Source organism: Mustela putorius, unplaced genomic scaffold, assembly GCF_011764305.1.
Source record: "Mustela putorius furo isolate JIRA1106 unplaced genomic scaffold, ASM1176430v1.1 tig00000281_pilon_pilon_pilon, whole genome shotgun sequence".
In the NCBI taxonomy this organism is placed as follows: Eukaryota; Metazoa; Chordata; class Mammalia; order Carnivora; family Mustelidae; genus Mustela; species Mustela putorius.
In genome coordinates this window covers 13,992,478-14,013,310 of record NW_025421343.1, presented here as the reverse complement: position 1 = coordinate 14,013,310, position 20,833 = coordinate 13,992,478, and the positions used below count along the sequence as shown (strand labels likewise).

General features: G+C 43.8%; 1 long non-coding RNA gene across 2 annotated transcripts in view; it reads right to left on the bottom strand.

The window, feature by feature from the left end:
• The window catches only part of LOC101679706, a 62,189-nt gene that overhangs the window by 6,583 nt on the left and 34,773 nt on the right, over positions 1–20,833 (bottom strand). The window contains exons 3-4 of one of the 2 annotated variants that reach the window (XR_198705.3): positions 5,250–5,413; positions 3,888–3,989 (exon numbers count right to left, since the gene is read on the bottom strand). This is a non-coding gene — a long non-coding RNA (uncharacterized LOC101679706). The remainder of the gene's footprint in view (positions 1–3,887; positions 3,990–5,249; positions 5,414–20,833) is intronic. The other variant, XR_001177853.2, reaches the window with a different exon arrangement.

The following is a 20,833-nucleotide window of genomic DNA, read 5'->3' as shown; positions in this document are numbered from 1 at the left end:
CTCAAGGGTGACTGCCAGCTCATTGGGCCCAAGCAACTGGCTTTGTCCTTTTCTGAGATGAAGATCAGGAGGAACACAGTGGAGGGATAGGTGGTGTTGGGTTTAAGATGCCCATTAGACATCCAAGTAGAGAGGTTGGGTTGTAAGTTAGAGACAGAAATTTGGTGTTTAGGGTCAAGATCTAGGTTAAAGAGCTAACTTTGGGAGTCACTCAGTCCTTGAGACTTGGTGAGGTTGGCAAAGAGTGACAGGGAAATGTCCAAAGCCAGAACCTTGGGGAATTCCTGGTGATCAGGGTCAGAGAGATATGAGAAGGAGTGGCTAGCATTGTGGGAGGAGATCCAAGGAGAGCATAAATCCAAACCAGGACTGTGTCAGGAAGGTAGAGTGATCTACTCCACCAAAGATGCTATTGAGGGGTTTAAGAAGTTGGGTAAGGAAATGAGTCAATGAAGGGGCTAAATATTAGTGGTAGACATGGTTATATCAGAGATCGCATATCTGAGGTGGAAGGAGAATTATTGCAGTCTGTTTTAGAGAAGGAGTGAGCTGGAGAAACAGGGTGTAGTGACTGGAGCGTGGGACACAAGAAACTGACACTACCGAAAGCTCTCTAGTCAGTGGTAGTGGTGGGTTCTAGGGTATGTCTGTGGAAGTGAGTGGTTGAGGGGGAGGTGACAAGGTCACTGGTCTCCACGCATAGGTCATGGAATTGGAGGCTGGGTGCTATAGACTAAATGATTGTGCCCCCCTCACCCCCCACTCATATGTTGAATCTGACTCCCTGATGCAATGGTTTTTGGAAGACCGACCTTTGGGAGGTGGTTAGATGAGGGTGGGGCCCTGATGAATGGGATTAGTGCCCTTATAAAAGAGAGACCCTTGCTTCTTCTGCCATATGAGGACCCAGGGAGAAGAAGGTAGAGTATGAACCAGGAAGTAGGTCTTTACTAAACACTCAGTCTGCCTTGATCTTGGACTTCCCAGCCTCTAGAACAGTGAGAAATACATTCCTGTCTTTAAGCTGCCCAGTCTCTGACAATCTGTGACAGCAGCCTGAGTGGACAAAGACACTGGGACTTGGGGAGGATCTTTGTGGGTTTTGAAATCACCGAGAAATAAAGCTGGAGCTAAAACAGTGCTGGAGAGCATGAGAGTGAATCAAAGTCCTCAAGGAATGACAGGAAGTCCCCTGGAGTCAGCAGGTGCCTGCAACTAGGAGGGCACCAGTGGGATAGCTTGGTGAGATCCCGAGGGGGAGTCAGAAGCCCACTGGCTTTTTTCAGAGGGAAGCAGGGAGAATGGTTTGGAAGCAGAGATGAAGAGCAAAAGTGATACTGACCCTCCCCAGGGGCTGAGTCTAGCTAGAAAAGGGGGCTGCCCTGTTTCAGAGTCTTCCAGGGAAATGATCCCTCCCATTCAGTTTCCCACATCATTGCCATTTCACTTAAGAGGTCCGAGATCCAGTACTTTCTGAACCCACATGTGATGCCGACCTTGGAAATTTTACCCCAAACCCCAATTAGCCATCCCCACATAATACTGGGACAATTTTTCTCCTCCATTTCCCTAGTAGGTATATATTTGTCATCTCCAGAGCTTGTATTTGAAAAAGACCTTTAAAGTCCTTGTTTACAAAAACATGTAATACTTTTCGTTGTGAGGTCATATCCCTAAGGAGACTTACTAAATCTGTGTTTAAATTTCTTTGCCTATTTTTTCCACCAGTGTCATCGGGTGACCTTTACAAACATACAAGTTAGCACTGATTGAGGTCAATTAGAGCCAAGGCACCTTCCCCAGACAGTCGTCCTTACCTAAAAAGAGGGAGGAAGGAGGGAAGGAAGGAAGGAAAGAAGGGGGCAAAGCCAGCAGGAAAGAAGGAAGGAGGAAGGGAAGGAAGGAAGAAGAAAGAAAAAGAGAGAGAGAGAAAGGGGGGAACCAAGGAAGGGGAGGGGAGGAAGGAAGGACAGAAGCAAGCATGCAATCAAGAAGGCTAAGAACTCCAATGCAATAATATTTACAATTAATCTTCTTTTTTTTTTAAAAGATTTAATTTATTTATTTGACAGAGAGAGATCACAAGTACATCGAGAGGCAGGCAGAGAGAGAGAGAGAGAAGGAAGCAGGCTCCCTGCTGAGCAGAGAGCCCGATGCGGGACTCGATCCCAGGACCCTGAGATCATGACCTGAGCCAAAGGCAGCGGCTTAACCCACTGAGCCACCCAGGCGCCCTACAATTAATCTTCTTGAGGGATAATTTTCAGGAACCACCCCCTCATCCTTGCCTGATATCCCACCATCTCTGGTGCTGGTCTTTATAGTCCCAGTGTCTGGAACAGTGCCAAGAAACATTTGCGACGAATGGCCGTTGTTCCGAGCCCTAGCAAAGATGCCTCCATTGACTGGTAGGACCTTGGACCTTCAGTCTTCCGATGCACATCGGCCCCCACACCCAGTCCAAGCCCTTCCTCTGCTCCCCCACAGAGCTGCGACTTGCTTCTTTTCTCCCGCCACATGTGTGTTCAGAAGCATATTGGCTTTTATTAAGTGCAACTCTACTGTTAACAGATTATATAACTTAATCTCGTGCCAGGCACCCCCTGGCGCTGGACCCTGCTGGGCAGGAGGCCAGATTTGGATCAAGTTTGGTGAAGAGGTGAGCTATTCACTGCCAGGGCACCAGCTCCAGGATGGCGTTCCAGCTGCACGTTGGACTCTGGGTAGTTTTTGTCTCTGGTGACCGAGGTTGGAGGTCATCTGGACTGGGAGCGACAAGCAGCAGGAGTGGTAACAGAAAAGTGTAAATAAAGCAGAGGTGAGGGAGATGAGGGGAGCCGGGTTTGGTCAGGAGGAGGAGAAAATTTCCTATGTTGCCACTCTTCTGCTCCCCTAAAAGCCCATCTGCCTCCAGTAAGCCATTGTGTGAACTTGAATGGGCCTTGAGAGTTCTGCCCTGTGCATTTGAGAATATTGATGAGTTCTTAAACCACAGCACACGGAGGTGATTGTGTTCATTGTGCAGCTTCCTGTGTGGTCAGGGCGTCTGGTTTGGTTCGTCCCAGCGCGGTCCCCACCATGGTGGCCCACGGCAGTGACTGAGGATCAGCGCTCACCAGCCATCTCCCTGGCTGTGGAGTCTGTGACAGAACCCTCATTAAGTGACTCCTTCCTTATGAGCTCCAGCGAGATGAAAAGGAAGAAGTCTCAGAGCAAGACACTAGGCACCTTTGAGGTCTTAGGTGAGACATCCGTCAATGGTAGTGTGGAGAGTGAATGCTAACATAAGAAATGTCAGCACAAACGTCAGCATAAAAACGATACAGCAGAAACGCCAGCATTCAAGGCTGCAGACGCTCCACCCTGAACCTGATCCCTATGAGGTCTCAACAAATCCAAAGGGACTCTCCACCAACCCCTTATCAGTCCCTTAGCACAGCACTTCTCTGCTTTGTAGAGCTTGTTGGAACAGATCCTTGGTCCCGCCTCCAGAGATCTGTTTCAGTAGCTCTGGGTTGGGGGAGGCACCATCATCACTTCGGACAAGCCCCAAGATGCTGCATAGGATGGGGTTCAGGACATGCTACCCCCAAAACATGGCCCCAGACCATAACTGAACTGAACTGAATACTGAAGCTGGAGGAGTTTGAGAAAACAACAGATGGATGGCTGAAAGGTCATTTTGCTGAGAACCGCCAAGAGAATTATTTGTGCTTGATCCAGATCTGAAGACATGTGGTTGGACATGCATATCGGTTTCCTTATTTGTAAAATAGGGAAAAGACTCCTTCCTTGGGCATGGCTGTGTGAGGATTACGGTCACAGCTATGTGGGTAGCACAGGAGCCAAGATCTGGCTTCTCAGACTCACAAGAACAGTGCACTTACTAGTAACGAGCGCAACACTGGTTCCAGTGGAAGGAGCTCTTCCTGAGTCCAGGCGTCATGCTCACTGCTCCATATGCAATGCTCCATTTAAACCTCACAACACTGCAGGAGGGAGATATTGTTATTACCCCAAGGAAAGCCAAGCGAAGAGATGAAGTAACTTGCCCCAGGTGGCAGAGCCAGGGGTTGAACCCAGGTCCCCTCACAATAAGGCTGCTACTACCTCATGAACTGTGGGACTCCTCCCATCAGTGCTCTCTGGAAACCATCAGATTGGCTGCAGCTCAAACAGGGCTAGCAGCCAGGAGACTCGGGGTGGAGTACTGGCTCTGCTATCACAGCTCCCTGTGGGTTTAGGTGAGCCACTTGCTCTGTCTGGACCTGTTTCCTTATCTGTAAAGTGGTGTCTAAGGCCCTTCCAGAGCTAACATAGCCAGACTCTGCTACTTTTCCATTTTCCAAGTGGGGTTCCAGAAGTTTCTCACACAGCCAGGGTTCTGGCCATAAGCCAAGTCTCAGGAGACTACTTGGACTTCTGTAATTCTCTCAGGCTTAGAAAGAAAGGGACTCTATGGAGTATCAACAGGGACAGCAGGGCCTCAAAAATAGGGAGTACCAGATGAGCTGCTGGCTCAAACTAGGCGAGATCACTGGTCCCGCCATCTCTTCCTTCTGGCTTTGCTTTCATTCTTTCTTTTCTTTTCTTTTTTTTAAGATTTTATTTATTTATTTGACACACACACACACACACACACACACACACACAGAGTCAGATCACAAGTAGTCAGAGAGGCAGGCAGAGGGGGAGGGGCAAGCAGGCTCCATGCCGAGCAGAGAGCCCAATGCGGGGCTTGATCCCAGGACCCTGAGACCATGACCTGAGCTGAATGAAGCCAGAGGCTTTAACCCACTGAGCCATACAGGCGCCCCTGGCTTTCATTTCTTTATACATGAAATCATTTAAGGCTGGGACCAGATGTGTTGCGCATATAACTACTTTGTGTCAAGACAAATGTCTTAAAGGCAGAACAGGTATTTAAATTTCATCAAGAACAGTCACCACCTAGATTCTGCCATTAATACTTTATTCCACTTGCTTTATCACATGTCTGTCCACTGAATTATTCATTTACTCATCTTATTTTTTATATATTTCAAAGTAGGTTACAGACACCTGTATACTTCCCCCTAATATTCAAGCATGCTTACCATTACCTGAAGTTCAATATTTGATACATTTTCTTTGATATAAAATTTACATCCAACAAAAGGCACAAATATTGAGCATACAAGAGCTGATTTTTGACAAGTGCATTAAACTGTGTAATTAACCCCCATCAAGATATAGAATATTTCCCTCACCTCAGAAAGTTCTCTATGCTCCTTTTCATCATAGAATTTTTCCCCCATCAAAGGATAGTTTTGCCCAGAAAAGGCCTTTAAATTAGCTTCATTGAAATCAGTAAATGTATTCAGTATTGCAGATATTTTAGGCTTTGCCATCATAGCTCTAGATGACACATAGGCTAAAAAAAAAAAAAAAAAAAGTGACTATGTTCCAATAAAACTTGCCTTATGGATGCTGAAATTTGAATTATAGAATTTTCATGTGTCACAAAATATTATTCTTCTTTTGATTTTTTCAACTACTTAAAAGCATAAAAATTATTCTTACCTGCAGGATGTACAAAGGCGGACTGTAGATTGGATTTGACACACAGGCCATAGTTTGCTAACTTTTGATCTAGATGAATTCAAAATGCTTTAGAAAATTATGTTTAACTATGTCTTAAAAATGTTATGGTAACCACCAAAAGAATAGGCATAGATAGTATCATTTCCAACCCACAATAAGAGAAGCAAGGGAAGAAAGAAAAACTGATCGGCTAAAGAAAAGATAGAAAAAAAAAAAAAAAGGAAGAAAGGGTGATAGAGAACATACAAACAACATGACAAGGAAAACTCTAGTTGTATAAGTAATCAGAGTGCCCCTGAATAGGCTAAATTAGCCAATTACAAGACCTAAATGTTCAGTTTAGGCTAAAAAAAAAAAAAAAAAAAAAAAAAAAGTTATATCCTATTTCCAAAAGGTATATCTGAAAGAAAATTATGCAGAAACTTTGAAAATAAAAGTAGAAAGAAACAAAACAGATGAACATGGGGGGAAAGAGAGAGAGAGAAGTAAACCACAAAACAGACTCTTTTTTTTTTTTTTGAAAGATTATTTATTTATTTATTTGACAGAGAGAGATTGCAGGCAGAGAGGCAGGCAGAGAGAGAGGGGGAAGCAGGCTCCCCGCCGAGCAGAGAGCCCGATGCGGGACTCAATCCCAGGACCCTGAGATCATGACCTGAGCCGAAGGCAGCGGCTTAACCCACTGAGCCACCCAGGCACCCCACAAAACAGACTCTTAACTCTAGAGAACAAACTGAAGGTTGAGAGAGTGAGACGAGGGGGGGATGGGTGAAATGGGTGATGGGGATTAAGGAGGACACTTGCGATGAGTGTTACATGTCAGCGATGAATTGCTCAATTCCCTCCTGAAATGAATATTATACTGTAGGTTAACTAACTGAAATTTAAATAAAAACTTGAAGAAAAAAATAAAGGCAGAAGGAAATAGATACTACCCAAATAGGTATCATAGGTTACACAGTAACTATAAAACCAGAAACAATACAACATCACACCCATTAGGATAGTTACTATAAACAAAACACAAAAAATAGAAAACAAGAAGTGTTGGAAAGCATGTGAAGAAATTGGACCCCTTGTGCCCTGTTCATGGGGATGTAAAATGGTGCAGAATGGTCTCCTAAAAAATTAAAAATAGGATTACCACATGATCTAGCAATTCCACTTCTAAGTACATTACCCAAAGAATTGAAAACAGGGACTCAAAGAGATGTTTGCACACCCATGTTCATAGCTGTGGTATTCATGGTAGCTAATGGGAAAGAGCCTCATGTGTCCTTCAGCAGACGGTTAGATAAACAACAAAAAGTAGTTTGTACATACAGCAGAATATGACTCAGTCTTGAAAGGGAAGGAAATTCTGTCACGTGCAATATCATAGATGAAACTTGAGGACATTACGTAAGCGAAATAATCCAGTCACAAAGGGTTGAATACTGTATGATTCCACTTACAGGAGGATCCTAGAATAATCAGATTCACGGGATCCTAGAATAATCAGATTCACCGAGACAGAAAGTAGAATGGCAGCTGCCTGGAACTGGGAGGAGAGAAGAATGGGGAGTTGTTACTTAATGGGTACAGAGTTTCAGTTCTGCAAGATGAAAAGAATTCTGTGGGTGGATGGTGGTAACAGTTGCACAACAGATGTGATGTACTTAATCCCACTGCCCTGTGCACTTAAAAGCAGTGAAAGTGGCAAATTTTATGTTATGTGTTTTTTTGCTACAATTAAAAAAAATAAAATAGGGACACCTGGGTGGCTCAGTTGGTTAAACATCTGCCTTAGGCTCAGGTCATAATCCCGGGATCCTGCGATCAAGCCCCGCACCAGGCTCCCTGCTCAGTGAGGAATCTGGTTCTCCCTCTCCCTTTGCCCTTCCCCCTGCTCGTGCTCTCTCTCTCGCTCTCTCAAATAAACAAATAAAATTAAAAAAAATAATAAGATAAAAATCATCCCAGCAAACACAGATTAGTTCCTATTGATAAAAGCTACAGTCCGCTAAAATGATGGTCATATGCTTCAATGTATATCACCCTAGAGTTCTGAAGTGTATCTAATGTACATAAATAAAACATTGTACCAAAAGAGAGTACTCATTTTTTTCCAGACAACCATGGCCCTTTTACAAACTGGCCACATATTTAACCACAAAGAGAACCCCAGCAAATTCCAGAAAGCACACAAATCTTATTATTTGGTCACTATGCAATAAAATTAGAAATTGCAAAACAAAACACAAGAAGTAGCCAAATTTAAAATCTTTTTGGAAATTTTAAAGTCTCTTTTAAAGTAACTCTTGGGATGAGAAGGAAATTATAAACCAGAAATAAGCCAAAATGACACTGTGTTTTCAGGGACCTATGGGACCTGATCCAAGAGGACTCAGGAAAATTTATTAGAAACAAGAAGAATTCAGAATAAATTAAGGAAGCATTAAAGTCAAGAAGCTGGAATGAAAGTTCAGCAAAAATAAACCTGAAGAAATTAGATGCGTGGAATATAAAAATTAGAATTTAAAGAGATGGAGTAATCACATTGAAAATAAAGTTGATTAATAAACAAAATCTTGATCTTCGAAAAGATCATATTGCTATAGACAAATCTAACTAGATCTCATAAATAAGATACATGAATAAAAATTTAAAGAACAATTAACATTTAAAATGAAAAAAGGAAACACAACTATTGAGATTTTAAAGCATTCTAAAATTTTCTAAAAAGAAACGAATGTTAATAAAAATTTTTAAAATCTAGGTAGAAATGCTGAGTTTTCTAGGAAGATACAAATTACCAAAACTGGTCTAAGAGGAGACAGAAAACTTGAACAGGCCAAAAAACACAGAAGAAATTAGAACTGTTGTGAGAGTTCTTTCCCTTTAACAAAAAGCCGAAACCAGGCTCAGATGGTTTCATTGGTGAATTACATCTGATTTTCAAGGACCCGACTCTCTATGGTACATAAATTCTCAGAGTGTACGAAACATAAGTCTGCAAGTCTAGATGCCAAGTTGGAAAGATGGCATATTGGTCTAATGGGGGCTCTGGGAGGTCTACTCAAGTTAGGAGCACAGTTTTAGGGGCAAAAACACTTATGCCAGAGAAAGGGGAGCATCTGGATTAGGCAGGGGAAGCTGTCAGACCAGGATGCAGATTTGCCCACCCAAATGAGAAGCCCCAGAGCAGAGACTTCCCATTAGAGGAGTCCCACATTGATCAGAAATAGCTATAGGCATGCACCTTCCTCAGTCTTGCTTACTCAGTACTTGGAAATACCCGAAAAAAGTGTGACCTTGGCTCACCACAGCACATTAAAAAAAAAAGAAAGAAACCAACAAAGAAAGGAAGAAAACTATGGATTAACTGCACTAAAAACTTAAAGGCCCAACATTCTAAATAAACTACCAGCAAATTGAATCCAGTGGTGTTTTCCAAGGATTATACACAGAGACTGTAAAGATTTTTAAGTTTTAAGCAGAGAATCTATTAACTTGCCACATTAATAGATTGAAAGGCAGAAAAGATTATTCCCATCACAATAAATGCCTTGATAAATGGATTTGATAAAATGTGTGCTTATTTCTAAATAAGAACATAACATTCTTGGCAAACGAGGGGTAAAAGGAAACTTTCTTGCCTTGATAAAGCCTAGCTACCAAAACCCATTAGGAAATATCTTATTCAATGGGGAAAAATCAGACATTCTAGAAACATCAGCAATAAGACAAATTTGTCCACCATCACTGTTACTACTCACCAGTCTACTGGTGATCCAAGTCAATTAGGAAGGAAAAAAGAAAGGAATTAAAAAATTACCATTTACTGTTTTAAAATTAATTATGATGATGAACAACAATGAATATGCTAAAAAATACCAAATTTTACCCTTTAAATGGGTAAGTTGTATAATATGTGAATTATATCTCTAAATGCTATTAAAGCATCATCATTACCTTGTCCATTACAAGACGTACTACTTAAAAGATACTGTCTACTTAGAAAATCAAAGAGAATATGCTTAAAAAATCATCAAAATGAGAAGATTTAGAAAAGTAGCCAAATACAAAAACAACGTACAAAAATCATGTTCTAATAAACAATAGTCAATTTCACAACACTAAAAAAAAGGGAGTAGGGTAGAATCCTATTTACTCCATGCAGAAAGACTAAACAGCCAAGGCTAGACCTAATGAGAAACTTAAATTTTGAAGACTTAAATTTTAAAGACAGGACTTGACTGATGAACAAAAGTTGAGGTATAAAGCACGACAGCCAAACTGTTTGTGTACCCCAACTTCCCTCTGGGAATGGCTGGAGTGGAAATTCCCTTTAAAAGAGCCTGTGGACATCGCAGGGACCATGAAGAATGTGACTAATGAAGTATGTAAAATTCCGAGCACCAAGTCTGGCAAATGGTGAGCCCTCAACAAATGTTAATTATTTTTCCAGATTCCACGTACAGTCAGAACTCAGGGGCACAGCAATGGAAAATTGAACTTGATCCTGCAGTGTTGGTGGGTTGATTGGGATGGTAGTGGGTTGATTGGGATGGTAGAAAAGCTCTGAAAGGAGTAGGACCCTTCATTGAACTAAATTGTGCCACTTAGAGATGAAGGCATCCAACTAGACATATGAGCTCATGGAGAAACAAGTCATCAGAGTTCAGAGATAGAATCAGTGCATGTGTTTGAGGGTGGATTCCTAAAACCAGAGGTCCCTGGGCATTTATTTGTCTATTCAGAGTAACACTGACCCAGCTGTACAGCCCCACTCAGAACTGTACAGGAAACAGGTGGGTCATGAAGAGTTTTCATTCATTCATCTTTTATTCATTCATTCAAAAAATAATCATTGGGTTCCAAACTGTTCTTCGTACCTACAAGGAGCTAGAAGGAAAAGGAAACTGTATATAGTAAAGACTCTTTTTCCAGTCTCGTAGAGTGAGAACAGGATACAAGGAGACCCATAAAGCTGAATGAAGGACCAGGCAAGAGATTTAAAAGCAACGCCAGGAGTAGGTAACTAGAGGGACAAGCATGTGGGAACATGACCCAGAAAGAGGCCCAAGACTGGGGACAGATTTCAACAGCTGTCCTCACTTCTCAGACAGGCAAACATTTAAAGATTGACAACACCAGCTGTTGCTGGGGTGTGCAGAACCAACCCTCCCTGGGATGGTGTAAATTTGGGCCAGCTTTTCAGGAGGGCAACCTCACAAAACACACCAACATACATATGTACATATGACTCAGCAATTTCAAACCAGGCATTTACCCCATGGGAATAATTGGACAAATGAAAGCAGATGTCATGGGGCGCCTGGGTGGCTCAGTGGGTTAAGCCTCTGCCTTCAGCTTGGGTCACGATCTCAGGATCCTGGGATCGATCCCTGCTGAGCAGTATGGGCTCTCTGCTCAGCAGGGAGCCTGCCTCGCCTTCTCTCTCAGCCCGCCTCTCTGCCTACTTGTGATCTCTCTCTTCCTGTCAAATAAATAAATAAAATCTTAAAAAAAAAAAAAAAAGAAAGAAAGAAAGAAAGCAGACTTATCTGTACAGAATATTTATTGCACCATTGCTTGAAGAGGAAAAAAATTGTAATCCTTGGATCAGTCACAAGCTCATCCTTGAACCAGCCATGATGGTCACAGGGATCGGGTCCCTTCATCAGCCAAATCTCAGTCCCGCATCTCTCCTCTGTGACCAGGGGTTGGAGGAGAATCCGGCTGGACAGTTGAGGATTAGATTAAGGGAGGAAGTTCCCCGAAGGGGGCGGGGGAAGAAGAACACCTGTTACCAGGAAACTAGGGATAAGAAAACCTGCTGAATAAGCAAAATCTATAGCTACTTCCATCCACTAGAGCAAGAACGGCTGGTACAGAGGGAGGCATGTTTTGGGCAGAGGGAATAGACCCTTCTTCAGAGTCTCAAAGAGCCCTTATAGTCTGTGATGAAACTCCTTTACCTGAGAGGATGAGGAGACGCGCTGGGAAGGTCAGCCCTTAAAAAGGACCCCCAGAATGGTGAATCCAGCCATATGAATAATGGAATAACTTGAAAGATGTGGCTGAAGCTGTGGGGTGGCTGTGAGAGAAACATCAACACAACAATCGAGAATGCTTTGAGGGGGTTAGGAGAGTTTCTGACCCTGAATGGGTTACACCACATCCACACACATCAGCATGGGGCTAGAATTGCGGGCTCCACCTGCTGCCTAGGGACATGGGACAAACATTATTTCACCACTCAAAAACTCAGTTTCCTCATCTTTGAAATTGAGAGAGGAAGCCAGTCTTACGGGCTTGCTGGGAGAATTACACAAGATCATATTTGTAATATATTTCCAAACCGTGTTAGGGAGTAGGAGTTGAATCTAGCAAGGTGGGGGGCATGGCAGAAGTACCCCCCAAATTTAGACAGAAGGGGAAAAGATGCAAATGGAAGTCTTCATTATGGTGGCCTCAGAAAGTCTGAAAGCCAGAGCTTTGTTCTAGGGCCAAAGGAGCCGTGGAATTTAACCCGGGGGCTGTAACGACAGTTGTAATTGTACTTGACCTGAAACTATGTTGCAAAACCAGAACTTGCCCCTCTGCAAGTTCTTAACTGTACAAACACAACTGCTGTTTACTTTCAGGTTTTTAGGCATCAAGCACACTTTCACCTGCACCCTTCAGAACAGGAGCTAATTAAACACCCCAAGGCAAGGATAGGGTCCCCCCTCCTACCACTGCCCCCCAACCCCGCTCCGTCCTGTCCTCCACTTTGCCTTGTGCCAAGAGCACCACAGGCTTTGCGCACCCTTCCTCAAGACCAAGGATGGACAACGCTTATAATGGCTGCCTTGAGTCTCCTCGCCTCTAACTCAAGCCCAGGGAGCCTTATGCCAACAGGGCAGCAAGCCTGTGTTGGTCCATCCAGGAAGGAAGGACAGAGGGACACCACTGGGAAGGTGCGTGTGTTCAGAGAGCACGAGACAGCCCCAGCCCTCCTGACCCTCACGTGGTACAGTCTGTGAAGCAAGAGCATTGGACCAGAACAAAGGCTGTTCTGTTGGTTGGTATTGGGCAAGCTCCTGGCCTCTCCAGGCCCCTTTCCTTGCTCTTAAAAGGGAGGTCAGAATGCCTCGGATGGCCGTGGGCAGTGAGAGAAACTTCGCAATGACCGAGCCTCCCAAGGAGCCAGGCCCCGTGTAGGTGCGTGTTGATATTACCCTTCTGCATCCCACGGGGGCTTTGCAGAGGGTGAGAGCAATGCTCTGTGACCTGGGGTAGGGAGAGGATGGTCCACCTGGCTCAGGACACCAGGCACAAAAGCAAAGCCAAGAAGCAGCCATCATTTCTTAGAGCTCTTCTTGGCATTTTCCGGCTCGGCTCCGAAGTGAGGCTCTGGCCACAGACACCAGAGCTTCCCTGCCGGTGCCCAGATGAAGAACTGCACGTCGGCCAGGAAACCTCAGAGGTGTCCGTGGAAGAGGAGAGAAGCCCCTCAGAAGCAGGTGCCCATGGGAGAGTAGAAGGGAGTTGAACAAAGAAACAAAGAACCAAAAGGACGTGAGAGGAAGGACCCACCGCCCCCAGCTGCTCATGATAAGCAGCTGTATTTTGCACTGCCAGCCCTGGAGAGGGACTTCCCCAGGTCTAAGCCACCAAGTAACACAGGTGCCACTGGGATTGCCTTCACTGATGCCCTGTGGCCAGAGGGACGACCTGATGACAAGGAGGTGGGGTTCATTAGAGTGTGCACAGATGCTGGCCAAAGCAGAGGTCGTCAGCTCAGGTTACAGGGCCGGAGAGATGACACCAGATCAGGGCAGGGCAGAACCAGTGGCAGGAAGGCTGTGTCAGGAGCACAGGCTAGCCAGCAAAGGGTGGCAAAGACTCCTTCAGGGACATGAGGGGTCAGGCCCAGTGGACAGGGAGGCTCCAAGGCCAGCGGCCAGGATTGAGGTGTGCTTAGGATGGGGGGCGGGGGCGGCTGCTCACTTCCGCCCCCCCCCCCAGGATGAAGCCTCCTTCTTTCCCCCATTCTTTCCATTCCTTTCTTTGATCTGGCAGCTTTTTACTAGATTATTTCCCAAACAGTAGGATTTCTTGGAAACTTCACTGCTTGAACATGGACAGTGAGTCTGAAAACTACCCTGACCACTCTCACTCCTCAGTATGGCTTGGATGCCACAAAGCATTTCTGCTGAGAAGATGGAGAAGGTGCACGCCCAGACTCTCACTGATCTCGTGCCGGTTAATTCTACTCGAGGCCGGTGAAACTTCGGGAGGACACGTGCCGGCTGCAATGGAGGAAGCTCCCTTCTATCAGCAACACAGCGGACACCTCTCCGGCGGACTGAAGAGTTGCGTATTTTATTCAGCTCTCTTGAGCTGGGCCCCAAACGTCAGGGCCAGATGATCTGATGCTTCTCTCATGCCCTTACTCAGGCCTCACAAAGCCTCGAGTCTTTTCCTGAGCATTACATCCCACAAGGGGTAAAATGAGGCAGAGGGAACAAGATGGGAGCTTGTGCCTAGCCACTCAGGATGGACCCTTCCTGCTCCTCAGTGCAGCCTGGCATGCTCAGCCTATGAGTTCCCAAAGAACCCGTGCCCAGGCAGGTTGGCATCTGAATGCAATCTTTCTAGACAACAGATGCCCAGCGGGCCTCCCTTATCCTACCGACCGCCCTCCCACCCGCACTGACCAGAACTATTTAAAACACCAGGCTGAGCCATCCCTGCACTTGAAAAGCATCTCTGATCTCGCCCATTACATCCCCAGCCCCAAACACCATTTGTTCCGATAAACTGCTCAGAATGGCTCTACTTCCCCTACTACCACCCACCCCCAGTTCCTGATGATGACGCCTCTCCTGGGAATGGTTACCATGCTCCTAGATCTGGACCAAACATGGTTACTCCGTGCACCTTTGCCTCCCCAGGCAGTCGGCTGTTCTGTTCCCCGAAGCCCGCTGCCCCAGCTCGGTAATAGTCCTCACCCCCACATGGGGCTACAGCCCCCCAGCTGTGGACTCAACCATCCCTGCCACCCACTAAGGCAGCCCAAAGGCAGGGGCCAAGTTTAGCATCAAAGTAGGTGCTGTTGAAGGTAAGACAGAGGTGAGAGGCTCTAACTGGAGACGAATGATAATAGTGCATTGATTACCTACTACAGGACAGTGTTCAATGCTCTGTTAATATCATAGCAACCCCTGAGACAAATATTATTACAACCTTCACTTTACAGTTAAGGAAGTGAAAGCACAGAATAGTTACGTAACTAACGCAAAATTTACTAAATAAGAAAGCCAGGATTTTAAGACAATCTCTGGGGGCACCTGGGTGGCTCCGGGGGTTAAGTCTGCTTTCGGCTCAGGTCTCTGCCTTTGGTTCAGGTCATGGTCTCAGGGTCCTGGGATCAAGTCAGAGAGCCTGCTTCCCCCTCTCCCTCTGCCTGCGTCTCTGCCTACCTGTGATCTCTCTCTGTCAAATAAATAAAATCCTTAAAAAAAATTATTTCCGAACTGTTTAAAAAAAAAAAAGTCAATCTCTGCTCTTAGCCACAATATATATGCTTTTCACACTAAGTAGGAATGAGAACAAGAACTACATTTTGGAAGCTTTGAGGCTTCAGCATCAAATAATCCAGGGCATGAACTTTGGCACTGACCTTACTGACCTTACTTGACCTTACTGAACCAAGCTGATTATCAATTTCCCCAAATGTAAAATGGGCGTAAGAATGGCATGTTGCCTTATTATCAGTAGTTTGGTTGATTTTAAAATTATATTCAAATTATATAATGTACTACCACCTACTTCCAGTCCCAGTTATATACATACTATAACGTATATAATGTGCTATAACGTACAGCAGGAATACTGATGTGCTATGGCCTCATGAGATTTTTAGAACTGCTGCCACCAACCCTAATCTTAACCCTTGAGAAATAACATTCACAGAGGATTACCTGGAGATTATGCAGGGTATCTCCTCTCTTAGATTTGACTGAGCCAGACTAACAAAGGCTATGCTCCTGGACTCCTTTTTCTGAATACTGACTTTTCCTCCAAGTATCCCACTTGCCTTTGGGATCACTGCCCTTGGGTGCTAGGCCCTCGGCCATGTATTTGGGATGCTTGGGTTTACTGTGACCATGTGTCAGTGGATGCCTTCAACCTGACTCAGCTTCCCTTATGTGAGGATTGTAGGGACCCTGGTCTAATGCAGAAATTGTCTTCATCATAAGCGCTGTGCTAAAACAAGGGGACATATTTTGATCTTAACTGCTGGTAGTAGAATTCTTCTTAAGTAGGCAATAGTCCTTGTTTGGGAAAATACTGCCATAGCTGGAGGCATGGGGGTAGAAGCCCAAGAACTGGGTGCTTCTATAGGCCAAGCAACTCAGGGCAAGGCACAGATTGAGACAAAGTCAGGAATTTGACCTCTGAGCAGGAGGAGTAAGAAGAGGGGTCTGTGAGGTGGCGAGTGAGGTGAAGGCCAAGGGCAGAGGGGTTTGCTGCTTGCTGGGGCAGCCATAACAGAGCACTGTAGACCAGGGACTTACACAACATAAATGTACGTTCCTTCAGTTCTGGTGGCTAGAAATCCAAAGTCTAGATGTGGGCTGGGTTGGTTTCTTCTATAGGCTCTCTGGTTGGCTTGCAGGTGGCCACCTTCTCCCTGTGTCTCCCCACAGTCTCCTTTCTGTGCGTGTCTGTGACCTAATCCCCTCTTCTCATAAAGACAACAGTTGTATTGGATTAGGGCCACCCTAATTACCTTACTTGAACTTCACCTTTAAAGACCTTATTTCCAAATACAGTCCCATTCAACACATAACTTTTGTGGGGAGCACAGTTCAGCCCATCAGAGGAGCCAAAGGACATTTGAATACTGCTCTCCATCCAACCCTGTTTTCTTGTAAAAATTTTCACTAACTACTTTGCGTGAGCAGAATCTTTTGTAGATGTCAAAGGAAAGGTAAGCCTCACATCTGGAAGCCAGATGGTGTGGAACACATTCCCCTTGTGGGATCAAGAACCCTGAGAAAGTGAGCTTCGAGGGAAACGGAAAGAAACTTGGGTCATGCCTGGGACATCCCCTGGGTCTGGAGATCTCAGCTGGCATCTGGTTTGCATCACTGATCATGTTTCCCTCTTGGCTTTGATCGTCGACAAATTCAAGCCGATTGGAGGTCCCTTATAACACTCATGCAGAGTTACTTTCCCATGCTCTATCCCACTACTTGGCCCTCATTTTCTCTTGCCCCTTGATTATGGACCCTTCTTGTCTTTGGCATCTGTTCTTTTGAAGCATTTCACCCTACTCCATGGAGTCTCTACAGACCTGCCAATCATAGCGCCCAGACCCATCTTTTACCTCCTTTACAGTGATGAGGGCAGCTGGCTCAAGCTGGCTGATATGCCCCATCCGCATGACTACAGTCCTGGCTATGTGACTCAAGATGGGCCAGAGAATTGCCTCAGACTGACATGGTGGGGAGAGGTCCTCTTAGTTAACTACCGAGTTGAAAAGGTGTGAAATCTGAGGCTTCCAGAGTTCCTCTTTCCCATTATATGGATACAACCTCATTTAGCCTAAGGTCACGCAGAAACAAGTGGAGCTGAAAAGGGAAAAGAGACAGAGCCTTTAGAGTATATTTGAGCCTCAAGATCTAGCTATACCTATAGCTGGATTCACCCCTAAATCTACCTAAAATTGGGAGTTAAATTCCCTTTTCCCACCAGGCACTGGGATGCAGACTGGAGGGAGGTATTAGATTAGCTCTGTTCCCCACTTCAAGTCTAGAAGGGAGCCCTCAATTTGAACACAAGGCCAAAGGTCAGGGAAAGAAAAAGAAACTTGGGGTCATGCATGGGACCTCCCCTGGTTATGGTCATGGCCTTTGACCCATGGCATGAGTACCTTGGAGTCAGAAACCTAACGGGCAAGTCCATTTCAAGGATTATGACCAGGAATAGACTTCTGGAGTTATTTACTAGTTAACAGAGTTTGTAACTCAAATAGAACAGCTTCTCACTAGGGTTGTGGGGATATTATATATCCAGAAAATCTCAAGCTTGGTGAACAGTGGTATGTGACTGCTCAAATCCCAGGGCAGCCAGAGGCCCAGCAACTATTCTGAAAGGAAGTGGCCATTAAAGTCATCCCTTAATGGGGAGTCTTCCCTACACTTACTCAGAAGTGGCCATTGAAATCCCAAAACAAGGGGTATCTTTGCATTTAGTAGGATGGGGGCAACTGTCTTATCTGACCCAGAAAACTGCCTGAGGCTATCCTGGTTCTTACCCTGCAGAACATGGAATGTACTAGAGCCACTTTGCACAATTCTTCCTTCTTGTCATTGTTGAATAGGAGACTTATGGCAGTATTTCTGCTGTCCCTTCGTCATTGGGTCTTGGGTATGCCGGGGGTGATGGTGGTTAAGCTGATCTTTTGACACTAGGGTGCCAAGTCCATGAAAGGCTGCTTTGGAACCTCATGAAAGGGGAAAATGCATCATCAATAATCCTGAACCTTGAACTGAGTGTTCAGCAACTATACATGATTTTTGTTTCTAGTTTTCGTTTATAGAGTCATTGTATTGTGCTACTCAAAAGTCTTCACAAAATTGTATTTATGGGAAGAAGGGTGATTTTGTTTGTCCTTCCCAGAGGTCCTTCCCAGGTGGATCCTCTTTTCTGGACCCATGTGGTCTCAGAAGGTCTAGGGGTCAAAACACTCCCATTGCTATTTCCATCTTCACAGAGGTGGAACCTAGCCCAGGATGGCCAATCAGAAGATTCCATCTTTCTATCATCCATAGTGACTGGTTCAGTTATGGACTGTGACAAGCAAGGCCAATCACGATTGACATTTGAGCATTAGCTAAGAGAGATCCTCTTTACCCAGCAATGTTGAAGAAGTAAAAGCAGTTTCAAATTCAACATTGGACCCTCTTTTTTTTTTTTTTTTTAAGATTTTATTTATTTATTTGACAGAGAGAGATCACAAGTAGGCAGAAAGGCAGGCAGAGAGAAGTGGGGCGGGAGGAAGCAGGCTCCCATTTGAGCAGAGAGCCCGATGTGGGGCTCGATCCCCCGACCCTGAGATCATGACCTGAGCTGAAGGCAGAGGTCCAAGCCACTAAGCCACCCAGGCACCCCTGGACCCTCTTTTCTTAAAGGTTCTTCAGTCATTCTACCATCAGAGATTTCTCATCTCTGTGAAAGTTTGGAGCCTCAGACCATTAGTTTTCCTTTGATTGAGCATGAGTTGTTTAGATTATATGTTTTAATTTCCAAATATATCTATTTTTTGTTGTTCCCAATTACTTCATTGTTTGGGAATGTGATCTCTATGAATCTGTATGTGAACTGTTTATCCAATTCCTTGAATTTTGTTTAGACTTGCATTTCATACCAGGATGTGATTGATTTGTGTAAAACATATCACAGATTCTTGAAAAGAATCTTTTCCTAAATTGATTAGTGCAGAATTCTGTGTAAGTGAGGCATTATTTGTGGTGATCAAGTCATCAGTAGTCTCACTGATTTTTATTTTTATTTTTTGTCTACTCCATCTGTAAATTACAGAAAGATGCCTTAAAATCTTCCTATTATGATGGTGGATAAGTCAATTTCTCCCTGTCATTCTAATTCTTGCTCTCTATTTGTTCAAAACAACAGTTTCTTTTTTTTTTTTTTAAGATTTTATTTATTTATTTGACAGAGAGATAAACAGCAAGAGAGGGAACACAAGCAGAAGTAGTGGGGAAGGGAGAAGCAGGCTTCCCGCTGAGCAGGGAGCCCAACGTAGGGCTCGATCCCAGGACCCTGGGATCATGACCTGAGCTGAAGGCAGACAATGACTGAGCCACCCAGGTGCCCCTCAATACAATAGTTTCTTGAGAGCAGTTTTAATTTCGCAGCTAAATTTTATTCTTTCAGATTTTCTGCATAGACAATATTATCTGTGAACAAAGACAGTTTTAGTTCTTCCTTCTCAACCAGTATATCCTTTATTTCCTTTTCTTGTGTTATTGTACAATTAGGATTTCCAATACAATGCTGAAAAAGAGTAGTGAAAGGGGACATACTTCCTTGTTCCTGACTCTAGTGGGAAACCTTCTAGTTTCTCACCATTAAGTACTAGAGGTTCCTTGGAGTCTTTTTTTTTTTTTTTTTTTTTTTTAAATCAAGTTGTGGATGTTTGTCTATATTCCTAGTTTACTGAGACGTTTTATCATGAGAGAATGCTGGATTTTGTCAAATGCTTTTTCTACATCTATTGCTATTGTCATATAATTTTTCTTCTTTAGCTTGTTGATGTGATGGATTCCATTAACTGACTCTCAATTTTTGAACCAGCCTTTCATACCTGAGATAAATCCCACTTGGTTGTTATATAATTCTTTTTCTACATTGTTGAGTTCAATTTGCTAATATTTTGTTGAGGATTTTTACATCTGTGTTTGAGAGATATTGGTCTGTGGCCTTCTTTTCCTATAATGTCTTTGTTTGGCTTTGGTATTGGGGTGATGCTGGCCTCATAGAATAAGTTAAGGAAGTATTGCCTCTGCTTCTATGATCTAAAAGAGATTGTATAGAATTAATATTTCTTCCTTAAATGTCCAGGAGAATTCACTAGTGAACTCACCTGGGCCTAGTACTTTCTGTTAATTATTCTATTATTGATTTACCTTATTTACTGGATATAAGCCTATTCAGACTGTCTCTTTTTATAACACATTAAACTACAACACGTGTGGGTGTTTACAGATTGTTTCTTTCAAGGAAAGACGTTTTATCTAGGTTACCAAGTTTATGGTCATTAAGTTATTCACAGTATTCCTTTATTATCCTTTTAATGTCTGAAGGATCTGTAGTGATGTCACCTTTTTCATTTCTAATGTTAGTAACTTGCATCTTCTCTCTTTTTATCCTTTGCTAGCCTTGTTAAAGGTTTATCAATTTTATTGATCTTTTCAAACATCCAGCTTTTGGTTTCATTGATCTTCTCTATTGACCTCTTGTTTTCAATTTTATTGATTTTTCTCTCTTTTCTTCTGCTTATTTGGATGTAATTTGCTCTTTTTTTTTTTTTTTTCTAGTTTCCTAAGGTGGAAGCTTAGGTCATTGATTTTAGATCTTTTTTTCTTTTCTAATGTATGCATTCAGTGCTATAAATTTCCCTCAGCTTTTGCTGCATCCCACAAATTTTGATAAATTGTGTTTTCATTTTCATTTAGTTCAAAATAAT